This window comes from Pipra filicauda, unplaced genomic scaffold, assembly GCF_003945595.2.
Source record: "Pipra filicauda isolate LSUMZ 115617 unplaced genomic scaffold, ASM394559v2 scaffold210_size2929891_pilon, whole genome shotgun sequence".
NCBI lineage: Eukaryota > Metazoa > Chordata > Aves > Passeriformes > Pipridae > Pipra > Pipra filicauda.
In genome coordinates this window covers 1,899,824-1,905,082 of record NW_024104322.1, presented here as the reverse complement: position 1 = coordinate 1,905,082, position 5,259 = coordinate 1,899,824, and positions in this window count along the sequence as shown.

Genomic DNA, 5,259 nt, shown 5'->3' with positions numbered 1-5,259 from the left:
ACTGACAGACAGGTTCCTTATTTAACACTTATTTGTAAGAGTAGTGGCAAACTTAAATGCTATGAAACTATTAAAATATTTCAAGGGTCACATAATTGATGTACTGTAAATCCACTGCTACTACTCTCAGAACATAAGTGGAAGTGTATTGCCAAAAGATTACACTGATTCGTAGCTGTTGTTCACGTACTAAAGGTAATGTTTGCGAACCTCATGAACAGCATGACAGCAGCATCCTGAAGCATGAACATGCTCGAACTCATTGCTGCTTACATCCATAACATATATTTGGACACAAAATGGATCAGGTAGATTTTTTTAAAAATGCTCTTAACAACTAATATGAAATATTTTTGTTACTTTTTTCTCATATAGTTATCCTTGAAGTGCCATTCTTATTTTTGATGGAAACGTCACCTACTGCTGCCAGCTAACCTAATCTGCTTGCCTTGTATGAAAGCATACTTTGTGGACAGATCCTAAGCTGGCTGAAAATTATGTTGCTGCCTTGATTTCACAAAAATCGTGTTGTGAAGCTGAACCTAAGATGCCTACTTTGAAGGCTTCCCCCCTTGCCCTCTTTATCATTCTGAGATTGAGGAAGTAGAAATAGAAAGCACATTTCTCAGGCTGAAGCTGGTTTTGTCTGTGCCTTTACAGGAGCTATAACCCTTCACAGACTTAAAGTATCTTGTCTAACAGATTAGCCTCCCTGATGTGACTGTCTCACCAAACCATCTTATGCCTCTGGCTTTGTTTCCTCTGTTCTTGCCGTGCATGGGCTTGGGGGTGCATACCCCTTTACAGTTAGTTTTCAAAATGAGGGAGGACTGAAACACACAAAAAAAGGGTTAGTAATGAGCAGTGCTGTCATCTGGTGGCGAAATTACCACTTTGAACAAACTGACTATGCTTTTCAACGAATGGGTTTCAGTTTTGGGGGATGTTGATATAGTCTCCTTGGCATACAGACATGAATCTTGTATATTAGAAATAGGCAAAAACAGTGATTTTGCCCAAATTCACTAAGCCTTTTGAACTTCATTTTTGAAGAAGAATAGCACACCAGAGGTAGGTTCACTGTGTTCAGGCTTTGAATTTTTCTTCAACTTCTGCAGCCAAAACATGACAATGTTATTGCAATATGCATTAGAAATGTTACTTGTGTGCAAATAGTAATGGAATGGAACACTAATGGTCAAATGGAATGAAATAAGTGCAAAAAGAAATTTCTCCGAGAAATATATTAAATGTCAAAGTACTATTTACTACTCTTACAGTTTTACCATTAGTACTTTTTTACCACATTATACTTGATGTCCATACCTTTACATACCAGGAAAATACACTTTTTAGATCTAGCTTCAAAGGTTGTTTGTCTGTCTGTAACTGAACTGTAACAGTAACTGTATTACTGCCATGATTTAATCTCAAATGATACAGTGTCTGCTCACCTAGGGAGCCAGAAAAAGTGTACAGCAGTGACAAAATTGTTGCCTAATGATACCTCTTCATACTTTTAAGGCTGACTTCTTTTTGAGTTCTTTTAACCTTTAAAGTTAGACACAAGTGAAGAATTATAGCTGCCACATGTAAACAACCAGAAATCAAAGAACAGACCAAAATATTTTGCAACTATTCTTATCTACACATAAAGGTAGTATACCTGCCAACTGGTTTTCTCTGATATTAGACTTTTATTACAAACTTTATGGATGGATAACAAAATAGACTATGTGGATTTCATAATATAGTCATCTTTTGTCTTTTCTGAGTGCTTTCGTCTGAAGCTAAATGGTTAAAAATGCTGAAATTAAAATATAAGCTTTCACGTCTGCAAGAATTTTCCTTATTGCTTATCCATGTATCAGTCTGTGTTATGTACATTCTATATTTTGGAGTAGATTTCTTTTAGATGTATGGCACTTGTCAGAAAATCTTAACTTGTTGAATAAAATGCATCATTCTAGTTACGGATTTCCCATGCTGCTATAACTGTAATTTCTATGGGTCTGTGCTAATTATTGCAGTTGATAAATACAGAACAAAGCTAACCATACAAAAAGTTACTTTACATTCTTGAAATGCAAGAGTCATATTCACTGTCCTGTAATAACACCAGCAATAAAGAGGAAGTGAAACAGTAAAGATTTATTGTATTAAACAGATCTCAAGAATCAGTGAGAGCATGGACAGGGTAACTGTTCAGAGTCAAAGTAAAGATATTCGCTGGGGTTTCATAATTTGATTGCAACCCATTGTTACACTTGTGTGGTCTATTAACTGTAGTGGTTGGTTTTCTTCACAGTTTAGATTTGCAGCTTAAATTCCAACTTTAATCAAAGGGATAGTTTTGTAAAAATACTTCCTGTAGTTTGCTTTGCTTAACTTTATAACCTGTTTTTATAGTGCAGTGTTAAAAAACTTGATTCTTTTCTACCACTGAAGACCACAAAGTCACTGAGACTCATTGTTATTTTAAAATATGACAAGTTGGCCTTAAGACCTTAGGGATCCTTTCTTCAGAAGTCAAGCTGGTGATGGATAAGGAGCCATCAGAGCTATGTGTATCTTAACTGCAGGAGTTCAATTAAGAAGCCAAGAGTGTCTCAGGTATGCTGGCACAAATGGAAGTACTTGCTCTGATAATGTCTCTGTAGTTGCTCATTGCAGGTAGTTGGCTTCCCCCAACTCATTTCTGATTGCACAAGGAGGTTAGCCCAGAGGAATAACTGAAAGGACTGAGCTCCATCAATGCTCAGTGAGTGCTAGAGAATACCACAATGGGGAAATGCTATCAAAATCCCTGTGCCTGCATGAGGATTTGTCAGGAAATGGTGAGCTGTAAGATCTAGCATCTATTAGCCACAGCCCTGAGAGCTCTGCTGCCTTTCTCCTCCTTAGAGAAACACTGTTCTGCTGCCTATGCTGTGCAAAGAAAGTTTCCTTAGCCAGCGTTGATTTCTGCAAAGTCTGTTTTGCAGTTATTTTGCTACAGCATTCCTCTTGGTTTTCATAATGCTTGGCAGTATGATGGAGAATTTCCAATTGCTCCCACTTTACCCCTCATCTATACTTATCAGCTCGTTTTAGATATTGAGATACCAAAACACACAAGTAATAGCCATTCTTGAAGACATGGCCTTTGTCAATGAACTTTTGAATGTTTCTTCTTCAGTCCCTTCACCCTTGAAAGAATATTCACAAGTTCCTGATGGATATGACGTCAAAGGTTAAATAAGATGAAAAATAGCGCATTAGAGTCACATGAGAATTTTTTCTTAACTTGAAAGCTACTCTAAGGCATCAACTAAACACAGCTGTAAGTTTCCAGACTGGATGTCTTTTACTTTGTATTTTCTCTTCATGCATATTAATAGGAAGGTCTTATCTAGTCCGATCAAAGTTCCTATAGGAAAAATACTCACATTTAAAAATTAATTACTGTGTTTAGCTTAAGTAATTAATTGGCATAATCACACATACTTTTATAAACTAAACATTAATGTGAATACTGTATTTGGTGATAGTTCTTAAGATAGAACAGAAATGTATAATTCCTAAGTTAAATTGAATTTTCATTTTATTATGAAATAGTTTTACAAATAGTGTTTCCTCAAAAAGTTTAATAAAAAAAGCAGGACAAACAAACAACTGACATTCATTTGTAATAAATTAAAAAGGGTTATTTCATAACTAAAAATGCTTTTTTCCTAACCCTTAAAACATATTTGAAAGCCCTCGGAAATAGACCAAAAATTGTGTTGTGACTGTGTTTCATATCCTAAAATGGAATTAGACTTTTCGGGTGCTTGGAGAACATTTTAATAATTAAAAGTTCATAATTAGATGCTTATTTTCTGGTACAGTGGCTGAAAAGAACATGAAACCCCATAACTCATTTGCAGAGAAGTGTTGCATTCAGGACTGATGATAAATGACACGATCCCCTCAGGATGAGAAATTTTGCTTCAGACGCTATTAAAAACACTGGAACAAATTAACATTCAGCATAAATGGCAAACTATAGTGAAGTCTGCTGAGTTCTGTCCAGTATATTATGATCATCTTTAAGTGTATTATTTTGTAGCAGAGATTTAAACATTTATTACATTCAGAGTAAATTTTCATCAAAGAAAATTTTGCTATTAAAGTAACTATTTCTCAGATCTCAAAATCCATAAAATCTTAACACACAAAGGGTTATTAGACCACTCATTCTAATTCTTCTAAAATCACAGGCTTTTGTATTCCATTCAACTATTATCCTAGTGCTCAACTTTGAGTCCGAGAATGTGTATGATAAAAATATATTTTGGATTTGGCTACTATATCTCTTCCAGAAAGTCATCAATCCTCAGTTTGAAGAAAACAGCAGTTAGAACATTTCCTTTTGAGTGTTTCAGTGTTTATGCACACAATTTCTGATATGTGCTTGCCTAGCATCAGCTTGTGGCCAGTGGCTCTTACCACAGCTCTTCTGTGCTTGCTGAAAGTCCCTTTTACATTCAGGATCTCTCATGATTTTCACAATTTATTTTCACAAATTGACAAGAATATAACTGAGTTTCTTTAGTTTTCATTCAAACATACTTTTCTCAGCCTACAATTACTTCCATAGTTCTTTTCTACATACTTTCTATTTTTCAATATCTACGTTTCAAATATGTTTAGAGTAGAAATATTTTTAGGCTTCTATTATTGACCTCTCCTGAGCCATAAATAAAAGCAGAGTTAAACCAGGATCCTATTCACTACTTCCTTTATGTTATTTTCCCTTTCTTCCTATAGTGTCAGTGGGACACTCCTGCTGAGTTGCTGGTTTGTTATGATGCCAAATTCTTTACAGACAGACTTATTGCTTGAAGTGTTTTCGTCATTGATGGCTCCTGTATTTCTTCCTCCAGCATATGCAGATTTGTATTTTTCTGACTGGGAACACTGCTCTAAAAATATTTATTCTTTTTAGTCTGTTATATTTTTCATTGGTCCCAAATCTATGATGGTTAAATTGAGTAGTACAAGACTGAACAGCCTCTCTTTCTGATGCCAAGCTAGTCACTTTCTTATGCATGTTTGCTAGCCAGTGCTTAAACTCGTTAAAACACTCTTTATTGATATTGTGTAGTGCTATATTTTTAATTAGAATATTGAATGATGCTAAGTCAAAAGGCACACAAAAGTTGAAGTGTATTATACCTACATCGTTACCTTTGGCAATCTAACTTAAAATCTCATCAAAGAGCAGAAGTAGATTTG